The following is a 12173-nucleotide window of genomic DNA, read 5'->3' as shown; positions in this document are numbered from 1 at the left end:
AAAGGAAATGATGGACGGAGCGTTGACAATACAAGCACTCACCCCCAGTCAACTGATCTGGGTTTAATCCATCACCATTCTTTAGCCCACTCTGCCACCCCAGTTCAGACATGGCCATATGCAAATCAGTCTGACCCTGTGCCTCATGGGAACAGTCCAGCCCGAACTGCCAAGCCATGCCTTGCCTGGACCGGAAACAAGCTTCCCAGGACCGGTTTCTGGCATTGCAGCCGTCTTCAGCCGGGCTTGCTTGAATCCAGTGGCAAAGTGAGCAAGGGACTCACGTCTGAGCATACCCTGCCAACTTATGGTGAACAAAGCAAAACCAAAGGAAATGATGGACGGAGCGTTGACAATACAAGCACTCACCCCCAGTCAACTGATCTGGGTTTAATCCATCACCATTCTTTAGCCCACTCTGCCACCCCAGTTCAGACATGGCCATATGCAAATCAGTCTGAGCAAGTGCCTCATGGGAACAGTCCAGCCAAGGGTGTAAGACCTGGGGAGGCACCTCTTTATGATCTGGAATTCACTCCATCAGGGTTCAAGCAGGTCCAGTTGCAGGTCCAGGCACGTCCACTTGTAGCTCCTGGCAGGGTCAGTTGCAGCAGACCAGCTGTACAGTTGCAGCAAGGCATCTAAAGCTTGTTGGAGTCAGTCTGGTAGTTCAAGGTTGAAATAGTCCTATCTCCTTCAAGCAGCACAGCAGGCCTCAGGCAGCCGGGCAGTCCTCCGAAGAACAAGGCAGGCCTCAAGCAGCAGGGCAGTTCTCTGAGAAACTAGGAAGGCCTCAATTAGCAGGGCAGTCCTCTGAAGAACACGACAGGCCTTAAGCAGCAGGGTAGTCCTCTGAGAAATGAGGCAGGACTCAATCAGCACGGCAGTCCTCTGAAGAACAAGACAGGCCTCAAGCAGCAGGGCAGTCCTCTGAAGAACAAGACAGGCCTCAAGCAGCAGGGCCGTCCTCTGAGAAACAAGGCAGGCCTCAATCAGCAGGGCATTCCTCTGAAGAACAAGACAGGCCTCAAGCAGCAGGGCAGTCCTCCTAAGAACAAGGCAGGCCTCAAGCAGCAGGGCAGTCCTAAGAACACGGCAGGCCTCAATCATCAGGGCAGTCCTCTAGAGTGCAAGCTTGTCTGAGAGTCCACTGTTTATACTCATCCCTGCCAAGTATCACGCATCAGGCGAGAGCCTGACGCATTTCAGTGTGGTGGTCCGCATCACCGCACTGAAATGCGAAGTCACGCATTATAGGGATAGCGCCTGGCCTGCGTCTCGGCTATCTGTTGACGGCAGCACTGCTATTAATGCCTCACAGACTGAAACCGCCTCAACACTGGTTGAGTGGCAGCGTGCCATCGCTTGAGTGTGGCTCCCAGCAAGCGGCTTATTGGGATTAGCTGAGCAGCAGTAGCTACATTGTAACAATTCCTGACACCGGCTGCGCAGAAATGAATAGGCGTGGTCGGATGTCCTGCTGCGGTGGCGCGAGCAGGTGGCTGCAATTTTATTTGAAAGAGGGCAGGGCTGCACGCAGTAATACTTTTAACACAAAGTAATATTTTTAGAATTAATGTGAAGCTGAGCCCCGCCGCAATGCGACTAACGGGCGTCGGATGGCCCCAATCCCCAGCATAGACCATCCGCGGCTAGCAGGCACTGTGGAGCCTAGCACACCACTGTCCTCCAGCTACCGCTGAGCAGTCACAGTGTCAGACTGAGATTGACGAAGAGTGCGTAGGCCGGTGCTAGACAAAAGGACGTGGCGTGCTCGCAGCAGGACTTGTTCCATACACAAGCCGGCAGATAACAGAATAATTGCTGCAAAGAGCCAGTGAGCACACCAGTCCAGTGTGCAGATGTGCTTGCCTTAAAGCCAGGTTCTCCAGAGTGACTCCAGGGGTCTCTTGGCTAACTTGTTTGAGCTACAGGGTGCAACAATCTTCCAGAGGCCTCCCTGCAACTGTCCAGCTGACCAACACCAACTGGACACGCATGGACCTGCCTGAGCCCTGATGCTTGCTCTGTCGGAGTGAGTCCTGATCCCCAAGAGGTGCCCTCCAGGGCCTGGACCTTTGGCTGTCATCAATGTGCACTCCTCCTGAACAAAAGGTGAAGAGACAGCAGTTGTGAGCTCCTTATGACTGCAAAGTGACCTTTTCACACCGAGAATCGACCGCCTGTGAGGGCCTCAATGCAAACTTCCAGGAAAATCTGCTCTTTGCACTGACAGCGACAGACCGCATTGGCGGCCAACATGATCGACACTCTTCACGCAAGACTTGAGAAGGTAATTTTTCAGTGGAGTTGACCTGGTCCCTGTATCTGACCCCTGCTCCGTTGTGGTCAACCTGAATTTGTGACTTTGCCTCGGCTCAGTGCAACCAACCTTTGGGCTTTTTGGAGCTGTTTCCACCTACAATTTTGAAAACTCATATCTCAGATTCTACTGATTAGATTGTTTTCATTTTGGTGTCATGTTATTTATTAAGTTTATTCTATTGTTCTAAATTGGTTTGAGGTTTTTCTTGTGTTGTGTTTTCACTTTATTACTGTTTGAGTGCTTCATAAATACCTTACACATTGCCTCTAAGTTAAGCCTGACTTCTTGTGTGCCAAGCTACCACGCTCAACTAATAATCCAATTCTTGACAGTGGTCAATAGTCAATTCCTTTGGCTAAGGTATGACACAGCAGCACGCTTAAAGCATTTGGAGTAAGGGCCTGTGGCAGGGTTTGGGAGTTGTTGATGTGGGAGAAAAGGCAGTCCAAGTCCCTCCTTGTAATGCAAGAGTTTTAACAGTCAGTCCAGAGGGAGTGCAGGGTGGGTTTGCCAGCTGGAGCATAAGGAGCAATTCTGTGGGAGAGATCCGAACAAAAAAGTCGAGTTAGAAAAAGCAGTGGTGGTGAGAGGAGGCATTGTGCAAAAGGACTGAGAGGAATCTGAAAAGGGTGTTCGGTTTGATTCTAGTCTTAGGGATTTTAGTGGGAAATATGTTTTAAGTCACTGTTAGCGAAGCTGATTACACTTGTACATAGTGCTTAATTTAAACAAAAAAAGTGTCAGGCACCCCTGCATTGCTCAGAAGGCCACTGCAACTCCCACTACCAACTGGAGTTCTCATCGCTGCCAAACAGCAATATAAACGCTCCCTACTAAGCATCACACGCTTACAAATGGGGCATTTTGGACATTTTCATGCCAGCAAAAGCTATAGGAATGGCCTGGACACGCAAGACTTATTTTTTATATAAATGCTTATGTTTTCTGCTAAAAATAACCAGACATCGCCGCCATGTGGTAGATCATCATAAATACGTACTGATGGGGCACACCGGCAAACAACTGCACAGTTTAAGTCCTGCTGGTAGTACTATATGGAGGGGTGAGGAGAGTGTTGGCAGTGTAGGATAGTTTCAGATGGTGAAGTTTGAATGAGGGAAAGAAATTAGGGAAGTATATTTGTCTATGTCACTGTTTAATGCGTTGAGACCTGTTAGTAGCTGTGTAAGTGCGCTTCGGGTTAGAATTACAACCTGTGATGCTGGTGGGTGAGAAGCTGCGTCATGAGAACTTGGACAGGTGCATGATCTGAGCCTGTGACTAGGGGAAGTACAAATAACTCTTTTGAGCTAATAGGCAATGATGTGCAACTGAAGCGTTCTACTGCAATAATTAACCGAAGTATCATGCAGAATTGGAACGAAGCCATATTGAATTTACTTCATGTACTCAGGTATTGTTTTAGAGTGGATGTGCCATCGGGTCTTGATGGTGGGAGTAGTGGGTGATGGGAAGCTCTTGAGTGTGGTATGTGGGATAGGAAACCTAACCCACATACCACATGGAGGGGGGTGGCTTTTTTATTCATTTTTATTTTTATATTCTTATATAGCTCCTGATTCGACCCCCGGAGGGGTATCTCCGCGCTTTTGCCAGTGGAAGAATATAACTCGTGCTGATCCATGGTCAGAGGGATAGTTAGACTTTCATTATGTGGTTTAGATGTTTATGAATAAATGAGTTTTGAGGGACTTTCGAAAGGTTAGGTGGTTAGTGATTTGTCTCAGTATATGAGGCAGTGAGTTCCAGAGGACAGGTCCAGTGTGGGCCAGGGCGCGGCCTCCCTGCCTAGATTTTTTTATTCTGGGTACCTGTATTAACTGCAGATTGCTGGAACGTAAGGAGCGTCCAGGAACATAAGGTAAGAAAGCTTTTGTCAGATACTTGGGACCGGTACCTGACAGACATTTGTGAATAGTGCATAAGATTTTAAACTTAATGCGTTGCCGCACTGGGAGCCAGTGGAGTTTAGTCAGCAGAGGGCGGGAGGGAGTCCCAGGTGGAACGTTAAGGACAAGCCTCGCCGCGGTATTTTGGACTATTTGCAATTTGTTGAGCTGTTCTTCATTAGCTGATAAGAGAAGACCATTGCAATAGTCCAATCTGCTGATGACTAACGCCTGGACCAGTGTCTTCCTATGACTGTCAGGTAAGTATGGAAAAACCCTTCTCAGCAGTCCAATGGCACGAAAACAGGTGCCAGCCACTTGGTTTACATGATCTTTCAATGTTAGTGCTTGATCTAATAGCACCCCCAAGTTTTTAACGGTCTGTTTAGGACTGGGGACAGGTCCCAGTTCCAAGGGCCACCACTCGGGGGACCATAGTGTCGCTGCCTCCCCGAACAACATTACTTATGTTTTTCCTACATTACATTGTAGGCAGTTCTTAGCCATCCACTCTGACACTGCCCTCATTCCATCTGCAAACGATTTTTTTAATGCAGGCGTGAAGGTCTTAAAAGGGAATCCTTGGGGTAAATTTGTGATAGGGAATAAACTAGGTTTAGCTCCAAATGTTTGCCATCTGAGTTGGTGGGCCGCCAGGTGCGTTAAAGAGGAAGCAGTCAGATAGAAGGTGCTTGAACTGTGTGGTCAGAACATACTAATGTCAGAGTTGAAGTTTGCGAGGTCCATGAGGCGAGCAGAGTGAGGTGCGGAATGGAGGACTGAGTCCAGCTCCTCAAAGGAGTTATTGGGGGCCCAGGGTGTACTCGAATGTGATGATACACAGTCTCATAGGGAGAGTGCTGTGATGGGTAAGTAGATGAGGGATTCACTAATGGTCATCCCTACCCCACAACCTCTCTGTGTTTTTCTAGGTGCATGGGTGAATGCGGCATGGCCAGTGTGGAGGGCAGCACGTATGCTGTGTTTTTTTGGTCGATGAACGTGCTAATGATTGTGATGCAGACACGTAGAGGGTATAAGAATTAAAGGAGTTAGCAATGTATGTGTTTTATTCCTTAAGATCGATTGTTCCATCAGCTGCTTGACTGGGAGTCTGTCGAGGGTTTTGGTCGTTACATGGTTTCAGTGACCATTGCATGCAGAATCGTGTAGTTTTAATGCAGATGAGTAGAGCGGATGTATTAGGTACATTGTGAAGGGTTAACAAGTGAGTGAGGTGTAACAGCCATGGTGGCAGACAGTGGCACTGTAGAACTGTGGAACTGTCAGGTGTGGAGTGGGGAAAGACGAGGACAAAGATAGAGGGGAGGGATGTGCATAGGAGGAGTAGAGCCTGGTGACTGGCTGAAAGGAAACTCAGTGGCTAAGATATGTGTGGGGATACTGTTAATATAGTTGCAGGGGATACACTGGGCTCATGTGCAGCCAGCAGGTGGCCCTGATCGTCCGGGAGAACATTCTCCGAGTGCAGAAGAGGTACAGGGATAGTTATCGCTCGGTGCACGGTTCTCATGGTAAAAGGGTGCCCAGGGCACTGATCACAAGGGACACATTTCTTTCTGGCGGTGAAGGGGTACAGAGAGGGGCACACATCTTTCAAGACATAGATTCAGGGGTGAAGAGGGGTGCACATTGTCACCAATCCTCCTGGGTATGTTTCCAAGGTTTCAGGTAGGGATATGGGAGCATTGATAACCAGGGACACAGATTCATTGTACAAGGGGGTGCAGAGCGGGACCAATTACACCCGACATAGTTCCCAGGGCACTGGTCTGCTCAAGAGCATGATCATTAAGGACTTAGTTTGCAAGGTGAATGTTACCCAAGGGACAACAGTTCACATTATGAGGGTGCAGTGGTGCAAACAGCGGCCCAAATGCAGTATGATTCTTGCTGCATACACAGGGTGAGTGGTGGGCACAGCACCGCTGATTACTTAAGACACCGTTCTAACTGTGCAAGGGATCCGGGGGCACCACACCCTCAGAACAAAGTCACAGGGATGCGCATCATCTTTGGTTACTCGGCACACAGCTCTTGGGGTGCAGAGGGGTGCACATGAGACCTAAAGTTTCAGGACACAATTCGTGGGTTGCAGGGGGAATTTGCAATCCATCCACTCAAGATACGGTACATAGGGTGCACCAGTTATACCAGACAAATAATACAGAGACCTGGGTGTAGAGAGCCATCCGGGCTCTCACCTACAATGTATCCTTTCAATGCACGCACGCACACGCAACCTTGGGGCGGGCTCGCCCCTAGGTATAAATAAACAAGCGGAAGACCGCTCGGGGTCTTTCCGGCTAAGTACATACTGGTGTCCGTGTGCTTACTAACTGTGTGTGCATACACGTGGTAGGCCCCGCCTCACAATTCTACATTGGCGACGAGGCCGGTGTTTCCTGGATCCACGTGTGCCTGGGACCCCGGGTTGCCTGCCCGACGCCTGCCTCACGCTGCGGTGCATGCCGCTGTGTTGTCCCGGCCTCCCGTGCGCTTGAGACCCGCCCACGCGTCTCCCGTGAGGGAGCGCCTTCAGCTGGCGGGACTCGAGGCGGCGGGAGCCGACGTGCGGCCTGCTGCGGATCCTGCGGGTGAGTGATCGTCTGCCCCGCTTGCGCGGCCCCTGCCTGCCGCGCTCCGCCTGTCGCCGCAGAGGAGGTGCGCCTGCAGGCTGCAGGCCTGGGGAGAGGCCCGGCGCACACCACAAGACGGCCCGCTCTGGGTCCGCCCCCGCCCTTCGACGACGACGCGCATGAGGCGCCAGTGCTGTGGCACGCGCGGAGACACGGCGCCAGGCCCCCTGCAGTGCCCCTGCCCTCACGACGTTCGAGGGAGGACGAAGGATTGCCTGAATCACATGGGGAGGAATTAAACAAGCATTGGCAAACACAAGAGGGAAGCTCAATAAACAGTGGTACAATTAAGGCCGTGCATCATAGACTCTGCCACCACGTTTGGTCCCTGAAGTCCTTATCTTCGCCACTGCTGCCTCTTCCTGCGCCACGCCATACAACGCCTCGACACGCAGCGCGGCCTACGCCCCTGCCCTGCGCCTCACGCGGCCACCACCCCGGAAAGCACCATCAAGGCCAGAGTGACGCCACGCCATGAGCCTAGTTGCGCCAGGAGCGGCCCAAGACGGGGCTGGCCAGCCCCCCCAGCAAGCTGCCCAGCAGCAACCGGCTGCGCCCGCCGCCCAACCACAGGCTCAAGCCCAAGCTGGAGCGGGTGCCCCAGCAGGACCCCCAGCGCCCGCGCCCCACGCGCATCAGCACGCTGGCGCAGCACCCATACCACCATTCAGAGAATCAGCTGACCCGGCAACGGCGGCCATCCGCTGGAAGGCATGGGTTGGACGCCTCAATCTGTATTTCAAGGGCACAAGGGAGACCGACGGTATGGTGAAGAGGTCGCTCCTCATTCTCTATGGGGGTCAGGAGATCTATGACTTATTCGAATCGCTCCCGAACACCGGAGCCGAGGATAACTATGACGCCGCGGTCGCGGCCCTCAACGCGCACTTTGACCCTCAGCTGAACAATGATTTCGAAAAATTCAAATTCAAGCGCGCATGGCAGTTGGACTCCGAGTCGGTCGACATGTACTACACTCGACTCCGACGGCTCGCGAGCACGTGTCCTTTCACCAACCCTCGCGACGAAATCAGGGACCAGATCATCGTCGGCTGCAAATCTAAGCTACTAAGGAAGCTGATCCTCCGACAACCAGGGATCACCCTAGACGAGATCCTCGTCCTGGCGAGGTCGCACGAATTGTCAGATGCCCGGGCGGAAGAGATGGAGGTCGCACTGCGCACCCCGGTGATCGCCCCGTCTGGGGCAAGGGCCCCGGCCATCAAAGAAGAACGGGTGGATGCGATCCAAAGAAGATTCCCGCCAGCAAGGCCGCGAGGTGGCCCGCCACGAGACAGCCAATGCGGGTACTGTGGTGTGGACCACCCTTCCACGGCCACGTGTGGTGCCAAAGGCAAGACGTGCCTCAAGTGTGGACGCATGAATCACTTCGCTGCTGTCTGCCGGGGAGGGAAGTTCAGGGCAGCAGGCCCGCGCGCCAGAACTGTGACCCAGCGTGTCCGACAACTGTCTCTCGACCAGGAGAGACCCCCTCCCGACACAGAGGCTCAAGACCGCCGGCCCAGATACGAGGACGATGAAGACGATGAGGTGTATGTCATCTCCTACGTGAGCCAGGCATCCACGAAAAGACGACCGCCTCCAATGTGTTCCGTCTCAGTGGATGGGACGAGTGTCAATGCGCTGATAGACACAGGGGCGTCCGTGAACGTCATGGACTCGGACCAGTATGAGCGCATGTCCCCAAAACCAACGCTGGCACCGTCCGCGGCACGCATCTACACCTATGGCGGAACGGAACCCATGCCCCTTCGTGGAGTCATTCAAACCACCGTGATCAACGGAGAATATTCCACTGTGACCAGGTTCCACATCACTGAGGGCAAAAAGGGCACCCTCCTGAGCTGTCACACAGCAGAGGATTTGGGGCTGGTGTTTTTCGCCAACCAAGTACACCAGGCTCACGCAGACTTCATGTTAAAAGAGTTCCCAGGACTGTTCAAGGGCCTCGGCAAGCTCAAGGGCAAAAAGTTTAAGCTACATATCGATGCGACTGTGAAACCTGTCGCTCTCAGACACCGGCGAGTGCCTTTCAACCTCAGGCCTCAAGTCGAGGAAGAGCTTCGCAAACTTGAAGAGTTGGGAGTGATTGAGAAAGTGTCGGGTCCGACACCTTGGGTCTCGCCACTGGTAGTCGCTCCCAAACCGAAGCAGCCGGGGGCCATACGTCTGTGCGTGGACATGAGGCTACCCAACACCGCTGTCAAGCGCGAACGGCACATCACCCCCACAATGGACGATATCATAGCTGACCTCAACGGGGCGAAGTGGTTTTCAAAACTTGACCTCAACTCAGGCTATCACCAGCTGGAGCTAGAGCCGGCTAGCAGATATATCACCACATTTTCGACGCACGTGGGGCTGCGTCGTTACACTCGGCTCAGCTTTGGGGTCTCGTCGGCGGCCGAGGTCTTTCAGAACGCCATTCGCGAGGTGCTCTCCGGACTAAGAGGGGTGATCAACCTGAGTGATGACATCCTAGTATACTCAACGACCCTCGAGGAGCACCACGCCAACTTGAGGGCGACCCTGCAGAGGCTCGCCGACAGCGGCCTTACACTCCACCGCGCCAAATGTGCCTTCTATCAGGAATCAGTGGATTTCTTTGGATATATCTTTACGAGGGAAGGCCTGAAAGTTGATCCTAAGAAGGCAGAAGCCATCAAAGCAGCAAGCACTCCACGGAGTCAAACCGAAGTCCGAAGTTTTCTGGGCATGGCCACCTACTGTGGCCGGTTCATCCCGAACCTGGCTGACATAGCGGAGCCCCTCCGTGCCCTCACCCGTGCTGATCAGAAGTGGGACTGGACTGCTGCTGCAAACAAGGCGTTCCAGACCATCAAGGCCAGTCTACTTGACAACACCACCATGGCGTACTTCCAGCCTCGGAGGCGGACTGAGTTGATTGTTGATGCCAGCCCAGTTGGGTTAGGAGCTGTTCTGCTGCAAGAGTACGGGCCGGAAGAGTGGAAGCCCGTTGCCTATGCCAGCAAGGCCCTGTCCGACACGGAGACCAGGTATGCTCAAATTGAAAGGGAAGCGTTGGCTATCAAATGGGCATGCCAGCATTTTCACCTCTACCTCTGCGGGCAGGAATTCACGGTGGTCACAGATCACAAGCCCCTGTTGCCCCTCTTTGCGGGAACGTCCCGGCTTGCTCCCCCTCGCATCGAGCGGTGGGCTGTCCAGCTGCAGGGGTATCGGTTCAAGGTGGTGTTCAGGCCGGGAGCACACAATCCCGCTGACTACTTGTCGCGTCATCCAGATGTCACCCCGCCAACGGCCCTGACAGACGACGGGGAGGAGCTGGAAGAGATGGTACATCTGATCACCCAAGCGGCGTGCCCCGAGAATATGTCGCTCCAAGACATTAGCGACGCCACGGCGACGGACGAAACCCTGGTGAAAGTCAAAGAGGCACTCGAGGGAAATCGCTGGGCCCATTTTCTCGATGGTGCATCGTGCCTCCGGCCGGAGGTGAGTCACGCCAGACAGCAGCTGTGGCAAATACGGAGTGAACTTAGTATCGGAGATGAAGGAGTGGTGCTGCGCGGGCACCTCATTGTCATGCCCGAAAGCCTTCAGCAACGAGCCCTGAGCCTGGCCCACGTGGGACACCAAGGTATAGCTAAAACCAAGGCCCGTTTGAGGAGTAAAGTGTGGTTTCCTGCAATGGACAGCCAGGTGGAAGCCATGATACGGTCCTGCCACGCGTGTACGATCACGGGCAGTGACCCTGCACCAGCACCCGTGCTCACGGAAGAAGCACCCCAGGCCCCGTGGGCTCAACTCAGTATTGACTTTGGCAGTTTTCCGGACGGTCGGCACATGCTGGTGCTGGTAGACTCTTTCTCAAAATTCCCTGTTGTAGAAGTCATCGCATCCACTGCATTCCCGCAAGTAAAGAAAGTCCTAAACCGAGTGTTTGCTACGATGGGGCTCCCTGAAGAAATCAAGTCCGATAATGGGCCCCCCTTTCAAGGGAGAGAGTTTCAGGCCTACTTGGAGGCTCTCCGGATCAAACATCGGAAAATCACACCCCTGTGGCCCCAAGCCAACGGGGAAGTCGAGAGGCTGATGCGGACATTAAACAGAGCGCTCCGGATTGCGGTTGATAACGGTGAAGACCCGGAGGCCGCCCTGGACGACTTCCTTGGAGCCTATCGGCAGACACCTCACTCAACGACAAAGTGTGCTCCCTCTCATGTTCTGTTCAAGCGAGCTCCAAGGGATGGCATTCCCACTACAAGCACGTGGGCGCCGGGAGAAAGGGACGCTGAGGCCATACAGGCCCGGCGACAGGCCACCAACATCAAAGCGAGCGCAAATCGGCATGCCAAAGAACCAGCCCTCCGGCAGGGGGACACAGTCGTTGTCAAGGATCGCCATCCTGGGTGGAAGTTTCGGACTCCCTTCGAGCCAGAAGTGTGGACAGTGGAGCGAGTGCAAGGGACTATGATTACAGCTAGGAGGAATGGCCAAACCGTGACGAGGAATGCCTCGTGTTTCAAGAAGATACTGGACAATGTCGACGTGCGTCAAAGAACTGAGAGAACGGAACATGGAGACCAAGAAAACATGGACTTAGATAACTATCCTGGTCCAGCACCTACTCCGCCAAGAATGGCCACTCCGCCAAGGCCAGTGTCACCAGGCCCCGAGGTCGGGCAGAGTCAGCCAAGGGTCGAGGATGCGAGAGAGGGTCCGAGGACAGCCCCGGCCGGGGTTGTCGAACTACCTCGGACCCAGGATCGTCGCTACAACTTGCGGCCCAATCCAAGGCCGAGTCAACGGTTGTTGGACTTTGCCTGTTCGTCTCCATGAGCAAGAGACTACAAACGTGCCTGCCGAAAGAGACTAAAATAAAGGAGGGATGTAGAGAGCCATCCGGGCTCTCACCTACAATGTATCCTTTCAATGCACGCACACACACGCAACCTTGGGGCGGGCTCGCCCCTAGGTATAAATAAACAAGCGGAAGACCGCTCGGGGTCTTTCCGGCTAAGTACATACTGGTGTCCGTGTGCTTACTAACTGTGTGTGCATACACGTGGTAGGCCCCGCCTCACAATTCTACACTGGGGACCTATATCACAAGACTCAGGGGCTGCTTGTTGAATATGGGACATTGCTATTTGTGACAGGATTGCTTTGATTGTAACAACAGGAAAACAGCTTTTTAGAATTCATTGTATTTTATGCTCGATTGACATCACACTGTTTTATGAGGTTCTACCTCAATAGTTCTTCCTAGTG

The sequence above is a fragment of the Lissotriton helveticus genome, chromosome 1_2, assembly GCF_964261635.1.
Source record: "Lissotriton helveticus chromosome 1_2, aLisHel1.1, whole genome shotgun sequence".
Taxonomy (NCBI): domain Eukaryota; kingdom Metazoa; phylum Chordata; class Amphibia; order Caudata; family Salamandridae; genus Lissotriton; species Lissotriton helveticus.
This window is presented reverse-complemented; position numbering follows the sequence as displayed.